The 25,491-nt window shown below is 40.1% G+C and overlaps 1 long non-coding RNA gene across 2 annotated transcripts; it reads right to left on the bottom strand.

Annotated features, from left to right (window-relative positions):
- Positions 1–4,704: 4,704 nt before the first annotated feature.
- Positions 4,705–6,955, bottom strand: LOC117822062. Of its 2 annotated transcripts, XR_004633122.1 has the most exons (4): positions 6,751–6,955; positions 5,671–5,767; positions 5,053–5,134; positions 4,705–4,934 (listed from the first exon to the last, which is right to left on the bottom strand). It is a non-coding gene; the product is annotated as an uncharacterized LOC117822062 (long non-coding RNA). The 2 variants fall into 2 exon arrangements; XR_004633121.1 differs by having other exon boundaries at positions 5,053–5,767.
- Positions 6,956–25,491: the final 18,536 nt, after the last annotated feature.

Consider the following 25,491-nt stretch of genomic DNA (forward strand, 5'->3'; position numbering starts at 1 on the left):
GTTCATTCAGCCAAATCATTCTTGAAATCATTAAACTGATAGCAGACATAATCATTAATCATATTGTCTACTGCTAAATCCAGGCAGGTATGCAGTTGAGCAACTTAACATTTGTCTTCTCTCATTGCAAATCCTCTTATCACCTTTGTGTCTCGGTGATTTGACTCAAGAGGAAACACCCAGGCCCAGCCACAGTTGGCAATTATGCATAATCTCGTCTCTTCCTCCCAACAGTCTGATAATTGACAGGGGTGGGTACCTCTTATACCCAGAATCCATGCAACCATGTAATTACACACACATAGGCATGGTGACACACAGACCTAACACTAGTGTTACTAAAGCATGCATGCATCTCACCTCACAGATCATCATTAGACTGTAAAGAAAGTATTAGGATGATTATACCAGACACAAACTGAACTGAATCCACAATGGAATAAGGAACAGATACAAAAATGTAGTGAGATAGAGTGCTAAGGCCTCAAATTCAAGGGTTAATATAAGATGAGGCTTCTGTTGATAACTGTATACAATCCTAATTCTTGAGCAGCAAAAGGTATTTTTCAGCTGCTTCTAAACTGAAATGAAGTCTCAAATAGCCTCACCTTCAAGTTAGATTTTGTGTAAATATTGTTTAGACCAAAGTCTCTAATCTGGTGGGATGACAAGGTTCTGTCTAAAAACAGGATGCTTTGGAATTCATGTGGTTTTCATTTGGTGAGGTTTTTTGAGTGTATCTGAGCAGATATAGACGCTAATATTTGTAAGTACAGGAGTGACAAAAATATGTTGTACCTTATTTAAGCTTGCATGAAAACAATACTGTAAAGCCATATATTAGCACATTTGGCTGAGGTGTTCTAATGTTTACACTTCAAAAATGGGAGCGAGAATAAAAAACTAGGCTCATGGAAGGAGTTTTAAGCTGTTTATGAAACATACCAGTATCAGTAGTTATGTATCTACATTAGATGTCCAGCACAGGATAACTCACAATTTCATGCAACACGACACAACACAGTATATGCTATTATATGATGATACAATACAACTGCCCAAAAGAATGATATTTCAGTAACTCTGTATCAAATGAACAATTGGAAGACAATTGCATAAGTTGTCCACTGGGGGGACCAAAACCAGCAAAAACCAAAAGTTATCACAGCAGCTTTAAATGATAAAAACTCAGGTTATTTGTGTGTGTTGCACATACACACATGTTTTAATACAACATAATTCACAACCACTGTCTTTTTTTGTTGTTGTTGCTTTTTAAGTTATATTTTTGGGGATTTTTGCCTTTATTGGATAGAACAGCTGGAGAGAGACAGGACATGTGGGGAGTTGAGAGTGGGGGAAGACATGCATGCAAATGGTGAGGCCAGGAGTTGAACCAGTGACCTCTGCGACGAGGACTATAACCTTTGCATGTGTGGTGCTTAGACCGCTAGGCCACCAGCGTCCCTATTACTGTCTTTTAAAATAAATGAAATACTGATATGCTGATAAAAAATGTTAAAAAGCGTATTGTTATAACATGTTACTAATTGGTTCATAGCAGGAGGTAGTATGATTCTTTATGCTGGTTGCCACCTGGAGAGAAGATGAAGACATTAATAACTGAATTTCCCCCTGGGATAAGTAAAGTATTTCTGACATAGCAGCAGCAGAAGAAGAAGGAGACTCAGTAACCAGCTGGCTATCTGGTCTTTCACTTCACACAGTTTGTAGCTTCTACTGCAGCGCAAATCATGTTGAAGAAGATGACAGATGGAAGCAAGATGGTCTACCTGAACCCAAAAAAGTTTCCTTGCCAGTTTGAGGGAGTTTTGGATTTTATAAGAAGATGGGTTTTCTGGACAAGGTCTTCTTTTTTTGGCCAAGATAATCGTGAGGAAAAAAACGGTATTGTGGCAGCCCTCGCATGTGCTGTGCAGTCTTTCCTTTTTATGATGCTACAACATGTGTATGGAGGTTTGTAGACTAGGGATAAAAGCCTGTGGTCATACAGGATGAACCACTTGTAATATTTAGAGGAGAAAAACCAGTAAGTCACTTTTTGTGGGTGTCATTCTGAGAGGAGTGCTGAGGGATGTGCTGTCTGACAAACCCAATAAACATCAAAGTTAAGTTATCCACCATGCTTTATATGAAATATAACTAGCTGTCATCACATCCTTCAATAAGTGTAACACATTTCTCACATAACAACATTTACAAGACATTAGTGGCATGATTTGCACGCATGGCTGTAAATTTTCCACTGAAGCGTCTGAGAAAACAGGAGCGATGACAGGGACCTGTTTGGCAGGAGTACGACCTCAGCCACAGCACCCCAGTTATTAGAAGTGGGCCTGATACCATACTCCTGTTTAACAGAGCTTTGTGTGGAGCCAGTGTCAGCCACACCTTGATAAAGAGCCGCCATCTGATAGACACACTGTGCAAAGTGCTGCGTAGGTGGACAAAGAGAACAGGCTTGTTTTACAGCCCCATCAACCTCATGGCTCACCATCTGCCAAGAGGCTGTTTGCATGAGGGTAAATATGTGTGTGTGTGTGTGTGTGTGTGTGTGTGTGTGTGTGTGTGTGTGTGTGTGTGTGTGTGTGTGTGTGTGTGTGGTTATATATAAGGATACATATTTATGCTTGTGGTTTTGAATGGCTGTTACAATTTAAAGGGGAAATAATAACCTTCCTATTAATTTTTACTGTTATCTGTCGGTGAGAAGTTGAAGAAAATTGGATGCTTTTTACATTTCGTGAACTTTTCTCTAATTTCCTTTGTCTTGTGTTGTAGATGGTTCTCCCCTTAAACAGTTACCAATGACAATGCTTCAGTCTCCTTGCAATCCCAACAAAATGCAATATAAAACAGAATATATCACTTTCGAGGAAAATAAATGTGTAACCGTTTTGACACAAAGATTAACTTAATATTAAACTAATTTCTATGAAAATGAAACCTATGGTGAATATGTATCATTAGATGAGATGAGAAGCGTGTGTGTGTGTGTGTGTGTGTGTGTGTGCGTGTGTGTGTCACTCTCTGTCTCGGGGCGGTGACACCATAAAATGTGCGTGTGTCTTTGGAGACTCACCCATTCCCATGTCATCTCAACTGCCTCCTGTACCAGGAAGTGCTCCGCAATTACAGGGATGCAGCCTGCAGCAATGGTGTCCCTGCACAACCCATTATTTGGAGGGATCCTCCTTGTCAAGGTGTTATAGTGGAAGGGATGGAGTTAAGTTACGATGTAAAGAAAAGCCTGCCTCAATAGGGTCTCTCTGTCTCCCACTATTCATGATTTCCTTATAGAATTACACTGGTAAAGTAGAAGGGGCTGTTGGAGTGAGGGGGGGCACACTTCGTTCCCAGGGTCTTTATTCACTCATTCACTTCTGACAAATGTAAAGGTTGGAGATACACAGACATTAAATTTCACTAGGATTGACTTAAAGACAGAAAACTGTACCCACCAAATGTTATGTTCTTCTGTCAGAAAATGTTTTTTTTTTTTTTAAATACCTTAATTTATTTAACCTTTATTTAACCAGATAAAAGACCCATTGAGATCGAAACCTCTTTCGCAAGGGTGACCTGGCCAAGAGAGGCAGCAACATACGTCATAGTAAACAAAACAGACAGATAACAACGACAACAAACATTAAAATATAAAATACAAGCAATTTGATAAAATAAAGTGCAGAAGTTATTTTACAGTTCCAATTTAAGAACACAGGCACTGCTCGAAGGATTTCCGTTGTCGTTTTCTTAAGATAGAGCGGAAAGCATCCAATGAAACAAATGCTGACAGTTTAAGTTCAGATTGGAGGGCATTCCAAGCAGAGGGGGCAGAGAAACTGAATGCTTTTTTTCCCGTTTCAGTTCGAACATATATGTTCCATTATAATGTAGCATGTCTTATGAGTGAAAGGTTTGAATCCTATAATAACATGTCCGTTAACTAGAAACTTGAGGAACTTCAGTTTCGAGTTAACTTTGCAGACACTCTGGGCAGCAGTAAGTCAAGTCATTAAGATCTTAATCAGACTATTGCACAACCTTTTATTAGGAAGCAAGTGACACACTCAGCCTTTTTAATGATATATTTTTGTTATTGTTTTGCCTCATGATGAAGTTATGTGTCTTCTTTAGCTATGTTTATTTTACAGCTGTAATGTACATGCAGTGAAGCAAAGTTAACTTTGTTGATGTATTTTTTTCAGACTTATTTCAGCCTACAGCTAACAGATTTAGTTGCTTAAAATCAGCAGTTTTGTTGATAAAGCTAGAGTTATCCAAATGTTCTGGTAAGGAACATCTTTATAATGATAAGGCAACAGGAAGTAGCTTGATAGCATGGCGAAATGAAAATGAAACATCACAGGCCAGACATGTTTCCAGTGTGCCGTAGACATGTTAAAATACATGTTCAAAACAGACATGATACATGCAAGTCTAAGTAGATGAGGGCAAATTTAGTATTGTTTTTCAATATTTCAATTCCTCCAATTCTCTTTTATTAAAGTTTTTTTTAATTTGATATTGTTGATTAAAAAGAAAAGAGATAAAAAGAAAGACAACTGTCTGGGGCAAAAAGGTAGAAGTGATCATAGTAATGTAGAGCACTGGTAAAAAAAATAAATTAAAAAAAATTAAACCATTAATGATGTTTAAGCAATAGTTTAATACGGTCTTTACATATATTTGATAACCAGTCTTTGGTATTTCAAACTTATATGGATATGGATGTTGAAGAAATGTTGGTTCAGTCCTACCCAGCAGAGCTTGTGTAGTTCCTCCTAGTGCAAACAGCATGGTGCTGTTTGCTGCCTATGATTTGCACAGATGGAAACCTCCTGGATTAACGTCATTCACTGCATTGGTTACACCCACAGCAGCTATGAAAAGGCACTGGAGGAATACCACTTGAATTCAAGTGGAAAATGACTCATCAGTTATTAGTCTGTGACAAGAAAATGACAGAATTCAAATGTCTGAATAGAGATACTCCAGGTCACTTATGAAGCACAGTTTATAACTCACCTGTCAGTGTGTTAGGAGAGTGAGCGTTTTTATTGGCCACTCAGCACATTCCTCTGAAGTTTCCAAATGTAGAAACATTCAACTGTAAACACCAGGGCATATACCTGCTGACTATTTTTGACTTTCTTTCAAAAATGATACCACAGATTAAACTGCCTGCCAAAACAATATCTAAAATTCCTGCCAGGCCACAGCTAACATTTCACCCTGTGGCTGCAGAATGAGATCTTCACTCTAGGTTAAAAAAATAACATTTCCAGTTAAAAGGAAAGTGCTTGGTGTGTTAGGCACCCTACAACAGTCAGAACTACTTCAGAGATCATCCAAGTCAGACAGGTCAGTGACACAAATAGTTTAAGTCCTTGGACTGCTGGAGGTTTCCTAGACCAGCACGATCAGTCGGAATACTTATTCCTCAGCCAATAGGACATCAACAAGAGTAATACAACTCTGTGGCCCAATTTAAAAAGAAACTAAAATGTAATCTAACTTGGGTTAAAATATTAATTATACTGTTCATGTACATCCACAAATAAACATTGGATATATGTTCTTTCCTTGTTAAAACAAAGGCGGTTGGAAGGTTTGACCTTTCTGTGCTTTTGTTGATGATTTTACCTGAGTATGTCTGAGGTGACTTGAGGTTAGTCCATTCAGCTATTATGGAAATGTAAAAGTTGTTATGAAGCAGTGGCAGACAACACAGTAGACAGACCTGTTCAAAATCAGATCAGAGCATGTTAAGAATATAAAGGCACGAGTGCTAATTCCTTAAATGTTCCTGGCTTTGTTTGTGTACATTAGCCCCAGTTGGTATTTGTGTCAAATTACAACACAAAGCTAGCACAGCAAGGACACTCAGGTTAAAAAAAACAAAAAAACATCACAATAAAAGTCTACCGAAGCCCTAAGATGAACGGCATCCATAGATTAAATTGACTTCTTCCCATTAACTGATTAAAATATCTCACTATCTTCAGATAAAAAGCTTGTTTTCTGGGATAAATGGACAAATTTAGAATGATCTAGAAAACAGGCTGGTCACTGTGATAGACAGGACTACAGCATGCCATGCTGCCACTGCACAGACTAATGAGGTAAGTGAAGTCTGTTTCTGTGCTTGTTTTATGTTTTTGAAACTCTGGGGATACAAGTTAAAATCAACTGTTCAGTCAAGATCTCAAGAAAACAACTGCGATGAACCTGTTATCGCTGGAAAAAAGAGCAGATAAAAGCTTATGCTAAAGTAAAGCAGCAACTAGCTTGAGGAGCTAACTAGCATGTTAAAGTTTAACCTTAGTCCTTTTCAGAGCATACATAAACATGTGACATTGAGCTTAACAAGACTTACAACTCTGTATTGCTTAAGATCTTGTTAAAAATGATAATAATAATTCCATCTTATTGGCTCTGCTAGCTAACAAGCTAGAGAGCTGTAGCTAAACAAGCTAATACTAGCAACAGTTGACAGCAAATAAATACATTGATCTTAAAATAGAAGTTACTTATATAAATGTTTCTTATTTCTTTTATCTATGTAATTCTAAACATCTTACAACCCACATAATACCACAGAGGGAATGCAACAAACAGGCTAAAGCTAAGTTGTGTAAGCTAACATCTAGCCTGGACTTTTTATTTTATCTTTAAATAAATGTTCCTCATTGGATGATCACATAATTTACCAACAAAACTCACATTTTCATAGTTAGCATTGTCTCCTGGTGGCAGACATGCGTTTCTTTCTGTCTGCTGTCAGTGTCTGATGTGTGGCTGACACAGAGGTTAAACTATTACCTCAGGACAGCAACTAGAGACGCTGCAGCTGCTCTGTTAAACGTGTACATATTTGCTGCAAGTAATCTACAACTGGGTCATTTCTCTGATTTATGGCTATGTTAGGTCTGCTATTTCACTGTGTGCTGTCATGGCTGGTAAACTCAGGTAGTGTTGTTACTGAAGGTTGTAAATTAGCAGAACACATTTTAGATTTTTTCAGTGACTTTATAACTTAGGCTACAGAGCATCATTTCTCCTTTCACTCCTTACATAGACACAAAATGTTGGCACTTTTTATTTGCTGTTGCTCAGCTGATACTGTTTTTTTATGTTCTTTGTATTCCCGTGCATATTGCAGCACATTTCCAAAACGCAATCATTCTAAATGCCCCTCTCCCTTTGACAAGTATATGTTTGCATACAAGCACGTTAAGGGGGCAAGTTTTGGCTTGAAAGCAACATGGGTGGTCAAATATCTTAAAACAGTGATTTTCAAACCGAGGGAGCATGACTACTGAGGGGAGGGGGCTGAGTTGTAACAGGGGCGACACAGCAGGCTGGATTAAAAACAATGCACACAGTTGTGCACAACAAGCAAATCATGGACAATTTTGTAAAAAGGACCGCCACATAAATGTAAGGCTGACAATGAATCTACACCAAACATCACAACTACTTAATTGACAGATAAATTGACCCAAAACTGCAAGCTTAAACAGGGAAGGTGTAAATAAAGGCTGTGGCTTTTTTTTTTTCGAAACTGCCTACTATTCTAGCAGTACGTACTGATTTGGCCAAACTCATGTATGTAGTATGTGAACAAGAGCAAAAGCTGCAGTATGTCAAAACTACCCGGATGTCCTACTGATTCAGGAAAATGTCTCAGTATGCAGCGGACCAGTCTGCCTCGCGTGCTGTTTCTAGGGTTGCCAACTTTCTCACTACTAAATAAGGGCCAGGTGCAATGTGCCATGGTGGTGTGAGCATGATGTGTGATTCAGCTTATATTCTGATTCTGATTCAACTGGAAATGCAGTGTGCAAGTGTATATATTCCCTTTAATCCTTACTCTATCATTATGTAACCTCATATGAATAAACCTCAAAGAAACAATTTGGCTCTTAACATCAAAAAACAGGCAAAAGAAAAATTCAATGCAAAAGGGGAGTATGACTCACCAAAAGTACTTTTTCCATGGATACTTTTTGCTGCTCTTGACTGACTCAAGCAGTCTTTTGTCCTTTAGCACAGCCAGAGAGAAGTCCTTACATGACAAGTCACTGTTACAGATATTTGAAGTTCATTTTTGATCAGCTCTGTGCTGCATCTGTTCCTTGAGTCTGACCATTTAATGGCCATCAGAGAAAATCCTCTCCACACTTTTTTGCAGGACTTGGCGCATTTGCGCTGTATACAACTGATGCGCGTGAGGGGGCCTGTGATTGGATGACAGGCGGTGTCATTGGCACATGATCTTCCACTGCCGTTTTATCTGACCTGGGATCTGTAGAGTGCAGTCTGCAAGAGTTCATAGTCAATATACGAGACAATTGAGGTCACGTGTGAAACAAACCAATTTAGCCTAATATACGGGATGTATATGTATATGTATGGCAACCCTAGCTGTTTCCCACAATGCACAGTGCTAATGGTTCGCTCCATCTTTTTTTCTTCTACTTTTTTGAAGGTGGGCAATCAGTTTTTATTTGTTGCTAAAATGATCAAATATCATCAGTTCACACTGTAAAAGAATCAGAGCATTTTATTAATGTAAAGTTTATTTTAATGTATTTAAGAACCACCAGAAAATAGTTGAAAGTACAAAACTCTAAAAATTTAATTATAATTTGTGTTTAACCATAAATGGACTTGTCCTTATATACAACGCTTTTCTAGTCTTTACTAATCTACTTAAAGCACTTTTACACTACTCATCATATTCATCCATTCATGCACTGGCAAATGATGCTGTTGTAAGGGACCATCAGTTTTAACTATTTCCATTCATTCACATTTACACATGGCTTAACATGTCCAGGGTTCAGTGTCTTATTCAAGGACACTCCAGCATGTGACTGCTATAACTGAGCCACAGCCCTCATGAAGTTTAATAATAATGGAATAATACAAAACTTATGGATGACCTTTATATTTTGATAATATCATATCACACTACTCTCTAGGAATGAGGGTGGTGAATGCAGGGTTTAAGATAGTTTTAAGCTGTTTATGTTTGGGAGTAGAATTTTTTTCAAATAATTTCTAACACTTTATTTCCTCCAGGACTGAAGGTTTGTTTGTCTTTACATTGAAGCCCTTATTCAAAACTGTTGATTAGCTGTGGAGGGATTCAGCTATTAATTTGTGGAGCTTCAAAGATACTCCAACCTTTGTCCTTGAACAAGGCATTGACCTCAGAACTGAAGGAAGCACTGTAACTACACACCTTGAAGATTTATAAAAAGGTAAACTCATTCAATATGTTAGGGGAAGAATCAGCATAACCTACATGTACCCATAATTTTGCCCTATAACTCATAATAGAAACCACTCCTTCATGACCCACTAATAAAGGAGTTCCTTGCACACATAACATAATGACTGCTCCTCATTCTGTATACGTCAGCATGCTTGTGGGTATGTCACGGCTTCTGCTGTGCTCCTGTTCCGCTTTAGTGGCAAACCCAGCTAGGTGAATCCAGTCTCCTCATCCAGAGCCAGGAGCACTGCAGGAATCTGGTCTGACTGCACCAAGCATGCACAGACCAGCGCAGGAATCCTCTACAAGCTCTCTGCCTGTCAGGAATGTGATCCAGGGATGTGACGTCATCAAGGGGGAAGTTACTAATAACAGTTACCTCCTATGACTGAAGTGTTTGAAGTAGCTCTTCTTAATTCAGATGTCTTTCTTTGCAGCATTTTACAATCATTTCTCTACATTGAAAATTAAACAGTAAAGTGACAACCAGCAAAGACCCCAGAGGTATCATGTACAGTTTTATGAGTTAAAATTTAAGGGAAGTAAAAGCATATTTTGAAAAGGCAATTTAAGAATATTTGTAAAGCATCCTCTTTTATTAAACAATATTTGCAGTAGCTTGAGAGAGATGAAACAAATATTTAAAATGATGTTAATCTGCCTACTAGAGGAACTCTTTGTTCTGGTAACAGTGAACGTCTCACCTAATTATTAATCCTCCTAGTTAGTGAAATGAGTCCACAGTCAGCTATGCATGACTGCGGTCAGGGTTCCACTGTTGACTCTCTAGTACTGCTTGATTTTTTTTTAACTTTACACCACATATAGAGACACTTTTGTTCACATACAGTGCACATCATCTTGTCATATTGCAATAAAACATGACAATGTCTTATAATAGAGAACAATGCTTCCAATTTATGAATTATTGTGCTGTCTGAATTTTGGCGCTCTTTCCACTTGGATATTTCACATCATATTCAACATTGCTTTTTATTTTGGCCTTGTAGACCCTTTTATTTGGGGTTAATGAATACAACGTATTATACTGTAAAACACAAATGTGTAAACCATGTTTGGTTTAAGATTTGCATGTATGAAATGTTATGCATATTAATAGACCCTTTGTAACGGCAGATCGTCTAACTTGTTAAAGTAGTAACAGCACAAGTCTTATTTAAAACATTCAAGTGTCCCCAGTAAGCCATGACACCAAGGACGCATGTTTGTGGTATTAAATGTGTAGCTTTTATAGCATGATATTTAAAACATTGCTCCAAAAGCACCAACAAAGTACATCATTCTAACACAGAGATACTGTTGACATTATTCAGGCTCCTGCGTAGAGAGATTTAGGTCATTTTTCTGTATCGTAGTTTTCTTTCAAAAGAGAACATTTTGTCCCTGTATGTCAGTCTTTGGAAATTAAACACTTTATTGTTAGCTTGAATGAGATTTATAATAAAGTTAGCATTTGTCTGGTTTGGTTGTGATTTGTTGTTTATAGAATCTGATACTGGAAACCATTTTTAATGGTCCATGAGTCACAGAGTTCATGAGGATTTAAAGAGCAGGCTACAACGAACTGCTTCCATTGCAGGTGCAGACACTTAACGTCTTATTTCAGGTTTCTTAAGGCTGTTTTTCTCTAAACACCATGCTTAGAAAAAGTCTGTTTTGTTCTTGTGTACTTTTGGCCTGCTAGCTTGAAACAGGCTAATAAGCTAACTTCCCTAAAGCAACAGCATAGATTGTGAGATTTTCTAGAACATACTTCCTAAAATAATGCTTGTCATATGAAAATAACAGACAATCTCTAGTTACTGGTACCTTGTTGTTAGAGATTTCACATTTCTGGGGACAACAAAGTCTTTCTTTGTAAAAAAAAAATGGCTGAATTGTCCTCCTCAGCCTGAGAGATCAATGAAGCCTGGGGCCTTTTATGCTAAACGGCTTAATGGTTTTTCGTGTTTGTGTTCCAACTGATAAAAATCTGAGCTGCATTTAACCAGTCAACTGAACCGCTGAGCTAGCAGGCCTAATTAAACACCATGTCCACTGCTATTGGCTGTATGCGTTTATGAGTGTGTGTTTCTGTGAGAGGGAGAGAGATAGAGAGAACAGTGCAAGAAAGCACTGTGCAAGTCTTCAGATGTAACCAGGGGCCATACAGACCTGAATGTATGGATTTCAGGGGTGTAAGTCACCCAGGACCTGGCAGTGAAAACACGCCTTGTGCTCCTCGGTTTATCAAGCTGGTCTTCTGTGTGCCGCCATAGACTGGGACACAATGAGGGCTTAGCTGATGGGGGGGACCTCATGGGTAAATTGAGGCATTTAAAAAGAAGCTCTGTTCAGTGGTAACCTGATCCACACCTGACTGAGGCTCGGCATTCCGGTCTGGCCGAGTAAAGAGTTCACAATGACCAGAGAGGCTGCTACAAAGAGCCAGCGCACCAAGGATGTGAATAAACTGCTAAAGGATGATAAAACTCTTCAAACAACATCTTTACAGGAAAAAATCAACGAGAGACATTTCCAATTTGATCCCATTTTTATTAAATACTTTCTTTACATTACATAACATCACATCACAGAAATCAGGCGTCTAATATGTACAGAATGTGTCCGAGATAATGAAGGCCCAGAAACTGTGCACATTGTTCTACTGTACCTGGAGAAAAGCCAGTATCCCAGAAGGAATTCAGTTATTGCAGTAGGAGGAAAAAGCAGATCTTTCAACAGATAAAAGTTGCAGCATTTTCTTTTGTACATTTTTGACATTACAGTCACATTATCATTCCTGCACCAAACTAGTTTAACTACTGATATTTCAGGTTCAAAGACGTTCACCTGGACCGCTGCTCAGTGGAGTAACTCTGACTCAAGTCACGTGGAAGAAACCTCAAAAAATCAATCACTCTTCCAGTGCGAGGATCATAGTTCAATAGTCATCATCATTCAGCCCCATCTGCCACTTCTATAAATATGTTGATGTGCTTCCCCTGACTGGCCTTTGTCAATACACCGCATGAGAGCAAGAGAAGGGGAAGTTAAGAGAGCAGAAGGTAATGCCATTTAATGGACGGCATTACCAGACAGTATTAGACACCAATTATTACATCTAACCATGTCTGGTAAGACGCCTATCAACAGGCTGGAAAGACGACGTCTGAGATTCCACCTGTGCAGAAGAGGAAGAAAAAGGCTGGAGGAAACAGAACAGTGCAGCAGAAACAGGTTGAAAAACAAGCACTTCCTCTTTAGTTGGAGTCTCAGATTCTAATCCACATGCTGTACCTTGATTCATTTATGATTCACTTCAATTGGCCAGGCATGCAGAGAAAGCCACGAGTAAACAGACCCAGGAAAGAAGCAAAGTAAGCCTGCTAAGCTCTTTCTGTTCCAGTCGCTCTACATTACGACATTATAATACAAATATTACGCAAACACAAAGAAAAGGGACAACTGCAGGGTGGAAAAAAGCTTTTTCATGTTTCTGTGGCTTGGATAATGGAACTGGGTGGGCAAATAAAGGTGTGGCTCTATATTTGCGGGGTTATTCTCCCTCCTTAAACAAACACCAGGTTTCTGCTCACTCCATCTTTATTATCTCCCTTTGTTCCTCAAATCTCTTTCACAGCTTTAGTCATTATATTCACATCTGATTTTGAATTTAGAAGATAATGTTGAACTATTATCTAATCTCAACATAAAGCTCACTTTCATAGAGTCTCTGCCAAGGCATCCTTTGATACAAGCTCACAAAGCTGGAAGGAGGCCAGAGCGTCCGTTGCCTAGTTTGCTATAAGCAAAGCACTCTCAGGTGAGCTCGTGTGTCAGTTTCAGGATATGCCACGCAGGTACGGCTTGTTGGACCAATCACTACCACACAGCACAAAGACCAATGCTGTTCAGGGGAGGGAACAAGGAAATAAGGGCCTGCAGGACCGGTGGAACCATCAACTGACTGCTATTCTTTAACTTGGGTGTGGTGGGGTTGTCATAAAAGCAAAAGAAAAGAGGCAGGGAAGTGTGTAAAATAAAATCACTATCAGAAGTATTACAGCACAAAAGGCTTCAGTTTAAAACTTGTAGTAAAGTTAAAGGTCTAGACATAAGCATTGCTGTATTTTCACACAAACTTAAGCCCTGTCTGGCAACACCTCACACCATCTGTTCTGCTCTTTCTTTCATTTATGACTGATCAGCAAACAGCCTGAGGCATCTCTAAAGACAGGTGTATGCTAAAAAAAAAAAACAGCTCAGCTTTTCTTGGAATAAACTCAGTCGAGTAAAAAGTGAACATTTACCAGCCTCACTACTCCAGAGTGCAGAGCCAGCACAGCTTATTACCTCTCGGTGACAACATCAAAGGAGACTCAGGTTTTAACAGTCAAACATTTCTGGGTTCAACATTGATGGGAAAAGATTGAGAGCAAAGAGTCACCCAGGAAACATCGTTACCAGACAGTGTTAGAACAACAGTTGTACAATCCAGCACTGTAAGGTAAGATGGATCCTGAGAGACATTTCTGACGGGTATCTGAGCCGACACGGGGCCTGGACCGGGTAGTACGAAGCAGCTAGACTGACTTAAGTGGTTTGTCTTGGAGGTTGCAGTCCACAGATGACTATCATCATCATTACCAGGCAGTATTAGAGAGAGTATGGAAATCCAATGCTGCCTCGTAAGATGGAGATAAACACCCAAATATGAAACATCTTATTACGTACAGATATCTTTGGTTGTAGGACATAATGTGCTCTCACTGGTAGTTTTTAAAGGTGATTGAATGACTCATTTGCTTAACTGGAAAATTGAATGGCCACTACCTCAAACCAAATACTTTGTCTTAAAGAAGTTAACTCAACTCTAAACTGTGAGCATCAGATAATTGAGTATTTGACAGCCTCAAAAGTTCAGCTTTTCTTCTCCACACTTCAGGTTTTAAAGTTTATATGGTGGCACAGTTGAGACTTACTCTGAGCCAAGTCTTGCCCAGAAATAGAAGTGTAAATAGGAAAGGGGAAGTCCATATCTGGAGCCCACCTCCCCATACTATCATTGCAGAGCCCTTGTTGTGGTTGGGGTTTCCAGCTTAAACTCACCGTCACAGAAGACTGGGCCACAGAAGTTGTTAATGATTGCCCAAACCTGTTTCGACTAGTCTAAATCTATGGCACGGCGAGGCTGGGAGGGCTGCTTTTCACACAACCCATGGCAGTTACTAATTTCAAACACTACACACTCAAAAATGCCACCAAGTCAAAAGCCTGTCAGCCTCAGGGCGCTGTTTCTGTTTCACATCATATCCCAGCAGAGGGGTTATTGTTGCATCATAAAGCACTTTTCTTCCTCTAATACGTCCTTTCAAAGGTGTGAGGAAAATGAAGAAAGGAAAGGCTAATTTTTTTAGTCTGTTTTTAGATGGTGGACCTCTCAGGCTGGTGTCTTTGTGTTTGCTAAGTGATGAAAGGGTGAAGGAATGCTGCTAGGCTCGACCTGAGCTGGCGCTGTGTGTGCAGAAGGTCATTGAAACAGCCCTGGTTTACTGAATAACGTGGATCTTTCACAGGTACACCGCGTGAAATCCTCACACCCAGTGCACACATTCAAATCTACATTATTATTCTCTAACTTTGAATTATTAAAGAAGTATTTTAGCTGTGATTACAGTTAGTGTTAATCATATTTTGTACTTTGAGGTTAAAGGTGTTAGTTGATAATAGTTCCCCTTATTTTAGTTCTTGTGTTGCTGTTAAAAGCAGAAAGATTTATCCCTCTCTTCCCAAAATCTTTTACAAACTTACTGAATTTCTCTCCAAACAGAAAATAAAAAATGTAAAGTAGGAACATCACTGTACTCTAAGATAAGGAACAAGTTTCCAGTTATCCTGCAAGCAATGCAAAACTAGATCACAAGAGAGCGGAGGAGGGGGGAGGGAGAAGGAGAGAGAAAGAAAGAGAGTATGAGGGAGGGAAAAGTTCACGGAAACAAGGTGGAGAAGGAAAAGGGAGAATGCACCTGTAACCTTACCGTCATGAAAGGTACCCCAAGGAAAGAATGTAACAAAACCAAAGTAAAGTGAGTACGTTTGGAGGGAGTGGGCCAAAAAGAAAGAAGGAAGAAAAAAAATAGATCTTGAATTTCCAGCCCGCTGCCTGAGAACGCTCCGTCTTCCTCCCGGTCAGTCAGGCCCCATGAAATGAGAAAGCCAAGCAGACCTGCTCTCCCAGACTCTATTTAGTTAATCATCAGCATTATAAACCAGTGCTGCAGGCCCTCTGAGGAAGAAGAGAGGGAGAAAGAGAGACACAGAAAGAGTGAAAATTCAAGCTGGTAGAAACGAGCAGTGAAAAGAACAGTACCTGATCAAAGAAGAGCAAGTTGAAGATCTAACCGACTCCTATGTTGAAAACTTTGCCTGTTAGTTCAAAAACCTCCTCCTCAGTGTTACACACGGCGTAAAGTTCCCCATTGTTGTACATGGAGCTCTGTGGGAGTTTGAACCGCTTGCCCACGCTTTTTGCCTGCTGGAAGTGAGGCGTGATCAGGTAACTCTGCCCTCTGCGCTGGAATGTGACTCCACCGTGGAGTCAACAACCCGATAGGTAAACTGGCCTGGCCCTTAATCAATAGTTGCTGTCTTTGTCAGGAAACAATGGCTCTGAAACCCAAAACCTTATTTAACTCCAGACCTTATCTCTGCGACACCTAATTGGGCCCTCAGACTGCTGAGGTTCACCCTGATGTGTAGGCCACACAATGCTGCTTATCATCCATGAGACACTGTAGCTGCTCTGCTGTGTTTCTGAGCATTAACTCAGTGATGGAGCAGATTTAAATGTCACATTAGAGCCAGAAGCTCCTCCCAACTTTCCATCACTTCTTTTTTACCTTCCTGTTTTGAATAAGTTTAATAAAGCTTTGAAATATTCAACCAATTTGATAACCAAAAGAGGACTTTTTGCATACATTGATTTCAACTACCTCCCCTCCTCTCTTCATAACAGGTTCTTTCCTGCAATCATGTTCTGACTATTCAAACGTCAAATTAAATATAAACCTTCATGGTTTATTAGAATTAGTAGAGTAAAATCTTTGAGGAATATTAAATACTTGAAAATATTTACAAAAAGTAAAGTAAAATCTGAATAATGTTTCAAAAATGTTTTTTAAAAAGTGTAAAAAAAAAGTGAAAAATCTGTTAAGAAGTTCTAAAAAGTGATATAAAATCTGTAAGAAATATTAAATATATTAAAATAATTCTAAAAAGTAAAGAAAAATCTCTGATATTTAAAATGTTTCCAAGAAAGTTTTTAAAGATTTTTTTAAATTAAAAAAAATCTGAAATATTTAGAAGAAGTTGCAAAAAAGTAATGTTGAATCTGTAAGAGTTTTTAAATCTGTCCTTAAATAAAAATAAAATCTGTAAAAAATGTAAAAATGAAAAAGTGTAGTTAAAAAGTGAAGTAAATTATGTAAGAAATCTAAAGAGTCAATGTGCTTTGTCATCTCCATAGGGACCAGATTAATTCATTACTTTGGTTTAATCTGATTCAAAGCTGGTTAAATCCCAAAAGATGATTTTTTTAACTGTAAAGAGAAAATGTTTAAACTTTATCTTAATTGTAAAAAAAAGAACATCCTTTTGCGTTAGCTTAGCATTAGCTTCTTTAAAAACTCCCTGACCCATAATGCAGTGTCACTCACCCTATCAGCTCCATCAAACTACAGCCTGAGCGTCACCTCTCACCCCTTAGAGTGTTTCCATCATAAATCAGTCCCCCTCTTCTTCATGCCTTCCTCTTTAAAGATAACTTTCTGTGGAGATCTGCTCTTCACTTCCCGCCATGTTGTCACACACAGGCAGAGCGACCAGCACTCATGTGACTTGCAGCTATTCAGGTGTATGAAAGAAATGAACAAATGTTGCTCTTTCCACCAATCACAGTCCTCCACCTCGCTCTGCAGTCGCCACTGTACAGTACACGGTCGACATTTTCCCTCCATTTCCCCTTCTCCTCACCGGACTGCAACACTCATCTTCTACTAAAACAGTGTCCTAAAAGTAACCCAGAAGACTTGTTTCTTTAAATGTTGAAGGATATTATCTGCTCTGATAAGCGTCCAACCCGCTCTGACTCGACTTGCAGCCGAAGCTCAGAGGCGAGGGAGACGGATGAGCAGACATTTTATGTCCGACACACATCCACTCTCTTACAGACGTTCTTTTCCTCTTGTTATGAAAGCATGATAAGCAGCTATTCTTCTACAAATCCCCACTTTAAATACAAAAACGAGCAATAAACATGAACCGTGGGTATTTAAAATAGAGACTATCTTTTAAAATGTCCAAACAGCTCAACAGGTTGTAGAGAAAAGTTGCCAAATGAGTTCTGAACTCAAATGAACCAACACTAAGCAGCAACGATAGTTAAACTCTGAAGGTATTACTAATAGATTATGAATTTGTAATGCGTGGTCATACCGTAGATGTCTCCTCGTTAAGAAAGTTTAAAAGCTCTAAAAGACGGAGTCAGTCTCAGTCTTCATATCCTTTGACAAGTCTGGCAGTTTGCCTTTACCTGCCCCAACTGGTCTTTCCAGTTTAGGAATGAGCGTTGGCTTCTATTGTTTCCTCTTCTTTCTCTCAGGTTAAAAGAAGCTGGAATTCGATACACGTTATTTTCGCTTCCCATCGAAACTACCCGGACCCTCCTATCAGCACACAATCGCAGAGGGCTTTCGTACAATGACCTAATTTGTTTGCTGCACATTTCCTGATCTTAGCCGAGGAACGATTGTCCTTAAATTATAACTCTACCGTCACTGAGCAACAGGCTATGACAACAGCTGAAGTCTTAAAGGTGGAAAAAGGAGACAAAGAAGGGATCACGTATGTGAATTTACCCCGTCTCTCCCAGGTGTGGTCACCGAGCCAGAAACCCAAGACAAGAGGCATCATTGTATGAGGGCTCTTGACGCCCAGTTGGCTAGTCTTCCTCTTTCCTGCTCCTGCTGAAGGACAGTCGACCTCTGGAGTGGCGGTTGGGAAGAGAAAAAAAAGCAGTCCCTTTCAGGTAGATGCAGCCGTAGCGTCGGAGGAAGGGCCAAACCCCCGGAACAAAACCAACCAGTTTTCGAAGCACGTCAGCTCTCTTCCTGTCGCCTGAGCAGAACTTGTTTTTTTCCAGGAGCTCTCCTGTCGGCGGTGCGAGTTGGTTAAGCTCCTCAAGAAGACAGAGCCTGAATTTGTAAAGGGCTTGGTTTACATGTAGCCTGACCCCTCCTCCCCCCTTTTCCCCCACAGGTGTAATTTTCAGGTCGCAGCCAATCTCCTTAGCCTCTGGCGCTCACAGGTGTGTCCCTCGCGCGGTCTTTGGCCAATGGTGGTTAAGACGAACCCCCCCCTTCCTACTCTCCCTCCTGCTCCCACCTCACCGGTTCGCTCACCTCCGCCCTCCCCAGCAGCCCCCAGGTAACTTGTTGTGTGTTTTTTATGATGTCAGCTCAGGCTTCTGTTGTGTGGGAACAACCTCCTCTGTTCCTATTACAACACAGACAACAGCTCAACCACCATCACCCCCAACTGTCGAACACACCCATCCTGTCCGAGCACGGACAATAAATGTTGAGGCCGACAGACTGAGGGGGGAAAGTGTTTAAAAATATGTATCTGAGGTATGATCACATGCACAAACTTTTACCTACTTCCCAGTGTTAGCCCGCCATAACCTGAAATACCTGCCCTTTGCTCTCATACCTCCCTCTCTTTGTGTCCACACACCTTTCTTGTCCTAACAATAACCCGGCCGGGTTACAGCGAGAGCGGCAGGTGAACAAAGTGCAGGTGAGTAAAACTACAGAAAGACACACCGGCAGTTTGAGGAGTGGAAGATGGGGGTGCAGTGACAACAGGGCCGGTGGGGCTCCCGACCCCAAGGGCAAACAGGGGGGGCCTAATCCCAGAGCCTGGATGGGGCCTGGCTGGATGGATACGGGGCAAGGCAGCCACTTTCGGTCTCGAGGTGTAATTGTCGGGATTAGTCTCTCAACAATGAGCACAATGCCAGAGCTGTATCCTGTTTCAGCAGGGGCGTGGCGCAGGTTGCTGCTGAACTACATTGGAAAAGATGGAAGAGGGCGATTATCTGAATATGAAGGCCACGAACAGAAGTCTGTGAAAAAGGATCCAAACTGCATTAATATCACTCATTACACTTTCATCAAAGTGTTTTATATTCTAAAATGGTCAATACAGTAAAGCTCTTTAAGTCTAATGGTGCTTTGGATAAAGAGCTGATTCATGATGTGTAGGACAGAAAACCATTATCCACACACTGCATCACAATCACACAAATATAGGACAACTCCTGCTCTGCATGTTTAATGAAAGTCTGCAGCATGAATGAAAAGACTCCTGGAAGTGGTTTCACAAATACTTTATTAAGCTGGATCAGACTTTTCCTGACTACTTTTCCAGACCACCGGTCTCAGACTTGTTAAAAGTGGGATGAAGTCCACACTTAGGCATTAAAAGTAACCTATTAGGTTTTCTGTCTTTAACCCTGAGTGAAGCTGGGTGTCTTCAAAGGGAGCAGTTAGTAAATGACTCTCCTCTGAAAGGTTTGCTTTGTTTGGGGTTTTCATTTGCATACCAAATGAGGTTTGGAGTGAAGCGCATGGGCCTGACCTGAACTCATTTGGGTACTGATGGCTATCTGGCTCAGTGGTCACGCAAGGCAGGATGTAAGGACATCCATCAGCAGCACAGACCCAACAGCCTCATGCTACAAACACACTGAGGCAAATACATCAGACTACTGTTGTTCAGGGTACTCACTGCTAACTTTGGGAAGATACGAAGCACTAAGTAAAACTTTAAAAGTACAGAGTAACCTAAACTCCTACTGTATTCACATGTTATGATTTTTAAAAAAACACATGAGGCCTGAATGTTGCTCAAAACATAAATCTGCACCTACATTTCTTTACTTTTGTCAAAAAACACCTGTTTCCCTATTTTGAGAACCCTATCAGGAGAACACCTGCAGCACACAGTAAGCAGATTGAAAACTTTTCTTTTCCAGAGGTGATTTCCTAGTTTTACCTGATCTCCCCTGCGCCTTTATTTTCTTTACTGTACTGTTTTTTTTAAGTGGGCTGTTAGAAATGTTAAATCTTAAAATTTGTTCTTTTTGTTTATTTTTTACCCTGTTTCTGCCTTTGCTGTTTTAATGATGTGTGTTGTAGCACTTTGAGATTTGCTCTAAATGTAAAGTACGTTATAAATACAATTTATTGTTATTATCACACAGAAACCTGATAGATAGCAATATGAGTTTATCAATTAAACAAAAGGCCTATTTTGACCCTTTTCATTAGAAAGACGCTGAGATGTGCACATTAAGATTTATCATGACTAATCTGAGGTACGTTCAAGAAACAAGAATTATATTGAATTAAGACACGTTAAGGTGTATAAAGCCAACAACTTTTGCATCGTTATTATGTTATGAAGCTTAGCATGTACATTAACTAAAGTGATCATAAAATAAGTATGGTTCACTTCAACTACCACATGTATTTAAGCTACTGTTGGTAGGAATGGTGTCAAAAACATTACTTCTGCTGGATTTGGAGAAAAGCTCATAATACTAAACTCATTGGTAAGTGAAGTAATTTGAGACTACTGTGAAATCTGTTTCCAATGCCTTTGTATCAAGCAATGTTATTATTCCCCTCGTTCCCGTTATGATGGACCGATCATAGCTAATCTCCAATCCTCTGTCCTGATTGGTCGAGTGGCGGCCCCATTACGTCGCCCTGATTAGCTGGGAAGCCACTACTTCCCCATAGAACGCACACAACGATCTTTTGTGGGCGGGGTTACGACAGCAGAGAGAGGGGGGGTAGTGTAGTGTTGAGATTCAAAATCTCTCTCTGAACTGATGTTTATATCATGAATACCAACAGCAGCTTTAACAGGTTGCAACCATAGATATAAGAATGGATGAAACAAGTTCATCATACAAGTGACATCCTGATGCAGACTCCTTTAGCATTCTGTGTCGAAGTAGAGTAGAGGAGATACAGCGAAAGATGACATAATAAACACTGACACAACAGTCATAAACATTAGTGTCTGCTTCAAACCCACTCATGAATCTGTTCTGCTGCAGACCATACCCACCTGAGGGATCTTTGACGTTTTATTGTGTATTGCTTTGCGTCAAGGGTGTGATTTCAGTCCTGTGATGCTACCACCCGGGTTGCTTCTGCGCATGCCATAGGTGCATCAGTTCATGTCAGCACCTGTGGAGGCTATCTTTTAGCATCAAAGCTCACAACTGGCGTAAATGCAGTTACATCCATACCATATACAACCAATGCATGTGACTGAAGTAAGCATTGTGTCAAAATCAACTTCATATAGTGTCCTAACTGGTCATGAGCATTGCAGTGTGAAGCTACTTGATAACCCGATGCCCTGTTTTTAGTTCCTTTGTGTCGCCCAAATAGACAAGGACAGGGAGGGGTTCATCTGTGAAGTCCAGATGTTGAGTTTCCTTCATGCCTCCTCATTTCACCAAAAACACCTGAATAAAGTGGCAGCTGGCTGGAGGGACAACCCCAAATTCAGAGTGGGGATACAGCTACAAAGATCTGGTCCTTGGTGAAGTCAAAGCTGGTGACACCTTTGGTTACAAAGAAACACTGAAACACATGCTCATCAAAACCGGATCATACTTTAGAGGTCTACCTCATCTACTGTGCTGTTAGCTGGAGGATAATGTTGAATCATACTTTTGAATGAATGCACAGCACTGCAAATAAAGACAAACAGTTCATACTGCTAACTGCTGTTCACTTAGAAACAAATATGAGCATGGATATCTGGAAATGGAAGTCCCACATTTAAGTCTCTATTTTCTGAGATTGTACTGAGGAGTTTATTACTCTCTACTTTTAAAATGTGATTTTTTTTTCTTCTGTATTAAAAATCTCTACATTTCACAGATAGATTCATAATGTCGCATTGTTCTTGTTTTTAATGCAGACTTATTTTCTCCCTGTTAGCAATTTAGCTCTTGATTTATGATGGGCCTCTTTCTGTCTCCCCTCCCACAGCTCCAGATCTTAGTTTTATGTCCTCACTGTCTCACTGTAATCCTGAGTCTGAGATATGAGATCACTGTTAACCTCTTTAACTTAGTGAACCAATGAGAGCTGGGTTTTTATGTTAGTCTGAAGAGTAACCATCCAGCAGACGTGTGGATCACAGTATGGACCCACACCACAGCTTGTCAAATGACAAAAAACAAAGACTGATGTTTGTTTAATCTCTCCCCATGTGCTGCAGCAGATCATTTCCATGTAGGCCTTCACTAATCTGCATTCAGTATCCAGGGTGACGGTTAAAGCTGGATGTGTGTCTTCCCTCAGGCCTTTAACTGAAATCATGATGCAGCTTTTATGGCGTTTGGCCAACTGAGAGTCAGAATGAAGATGAGAGGTGAGGTGACCTTAGAGGGCTCTTAGTCCTCATAAACACACTGAGTCAATGTTAGTGCTGTTTGTTAGTAAAGGAAGAATCAAACAGCGAGAAAGTGTTCAGTTTAAATGGACACAAATCTGATCTCTGAGCTTATTGTGTCATTGTGTGACGTGTTCAGGATGTGAATCCTTACTTTCGATCATTTTGAATGTATGTGTCACTTGATAATCCTGCATACTGCCCTTAATCTCAGATCTCGGTCTCCGATCAGGTAAACACACATATCTGTGACAGAGGATTGGGTACTTAGTTTTCTTAGTGTTACCTAGGCTAGTACAGAAGCCCTAAGCTGACATGCATCCAAACATTTTAGATCTCCAAGTCACATCAGATGATCAGAACTCGTATCTCCAGAGTATCTGAAGCTCAATTAAATTAGGCTTAATTTACCTCATCAGTCAATCAATCAATCGTAATTTATACAGCGCCAAATCACAACAAATGTTCTATTATTAACAAAGACCCAACATCAAGACCGGATCCGATCCAGTCCCATCTGACAGACAGGACTAGACTCTTGTTAGACACACATCTGCTGAGACCATGTAGGAGAGAGGGATAGAGGGAGATGAAGAGAGAGAGAGATGATAGTGGTGAGACGGATAGTAGTAGTTGTTACCGCTGGAGTCTGGAACATCCACAGCAGCAGGCCGTGTAGGGCAGTGACCTTGTGGGCAATTGCTGCAAGACACGCCGTGGTCTGGCCTTTCACGGTGATCAGCTGTTTTGTTTTCTAGATTGCCAGATGTTTACCCTGTTATTATGTGAAAACCAGCTTTGTTATCCAGAGATAAGATAAATAAGTCAATCTGGGGAAAACGATAATACATTACTCATTATTGCTGGAAAACATGTTGAGTGAGCTTTCATACTGATGGTTATGATGGTTCTAACAGAGACAGAGGCCCTAATGCAAGCATCATGAAGGTATTATACAACTCTGAGGAAAAAGTATATAAACTGGTATGATTGGAATATTCGAAATAACTGTAACATGAGTGCATGATATTAATCTGTTGATTAACACATTTCAAAAATGAGGATGCTTTGGAATATGAAAAATAAGCATAATTTGTATTGTTTAAATGAATGCTGGTGACATTGGAGTGCAAGTCCAAGTCACAGCATCCAATGCAAATGTCTGATTCAGGACAAGTTCAAGTGCTAGCACCCAAAAGTGCAGTCAGAATTAGAGTCCTTAAGCTGTTTCAACACAAACAAGTCCAATCTATCACATCTCAAAGACCTGTATAAAAGTCACAAACCCAACAAGGGAAGTCAGAGTCCTGTCAACATAAAGATACAAACAAGTCCAAGTCACAATATCCACAGACCACAACAAGTCACATATGGTGAAAAAAGACCCAAAGACCAACACTGTGTTATGTTTGTAGTGTACAGTCCTGCAGCTGTACACGTACTATAACCTGTATCATTTACCTTCTGCCTCTCAGGTTTCATATCAGCAATATTTTTAGTAATATAAAATGTATACTTCACATATTTCATGTCAAGAGAGTGTCCTCTAAAACTTGAAACCACAAGACAACTATAAGTCAGAAAACTGTACATATAGAGCCGAGCTCAATGTGAAAGCTCCAGGTGATTTAAAATGTAATGGATGATTATCACCAGTATGATGGAGTAATATGCTCACTTTGTGTCTCTTGGAGTAAATAGACATCTTGCACTCTTAACCATACATCAAACATGAAACTGACCATGAACATTATGATGTGTGTTTTTAAATCTATAAATGTTTCCATGGTGTCTGGTTGGTTGTAAACTCAACATAAAGCCACAGCCGCTCCACTCCTGGTGGCTTCACTTAAATTAGAGGCCTTATCAGTCCATATGCAGCATCTGTCTGTCCAGTCTCTTCTGTTGTTTTATCCACCTGTCTCCTTGTTCTGCCTTCTGCTCAGGTGACTCTGGGATAATTACAGAGATTTACATTGTCTTAGATGAAATTGGAGGACTTAGCCCAGGTGTGATGTTTAAAGGCCCCTCATTAAACTGATCAGCACTCAACCACTGATTTCTACCAAGTCTCTCGCCAATTAGCTCCTTGTCTGTCTCACTACCGGGGCAGCAAAGCCGCCTCACCACCCTGAGGAATAAATCATAACTGGTTTATATCACTTTTTTCTGAGCTGTTTTACATCTTCTAGATAACAACTGCTAACACTGAGGTTTGTCTTAGCTGAGCTGTGATGGGAAACAAGCTTCATTTCTTTTCACAAAGCCAGAGAATCACCAAGGGAGCAGCGTGCACTCGAGCGGTCTAGCAGTCACAGCCGTGCTCTGACTTGCGGCCTGCCACCAGCAGCGGGTAATTGGCCCCGAAGGATTTAGGGCGGGATGCTGCTTGTGGATGGCGCGCAGAATCCCATAATCTCCAGTGGGGCAGTTACCATAGAGAGGCAGAACGAGGCACACCAATTATTACTGCACCTTATTCCACAACACACCTGTGTGGTTCATCTGCTGGTTTAGAAACCAACGGCTGCTCTGATCAGTCTGACAGCGAAAACAACAAATGAGTACACTTATATAAAGAATATATGTATGAGTAAAACGGAACTATACATACCCATATACTGTATATATTAAAG

The sequence above is a fragment of the Notolabrus celidotus genome, chromosome 11, assembly GCF_009762535.1.
Source record: "Notolabrus celidotus isolate fNotCel1 chromosome 11, fNotCel1.pri, whole genome shotgun sequence".
In the NCBI taxonomy this organism is placed as follows: Eukaryota; Metazoa; Chordata; class Actinopteri; order Labriformes; family Labridae; genus Notolabrus; species Notolabrus celidotus.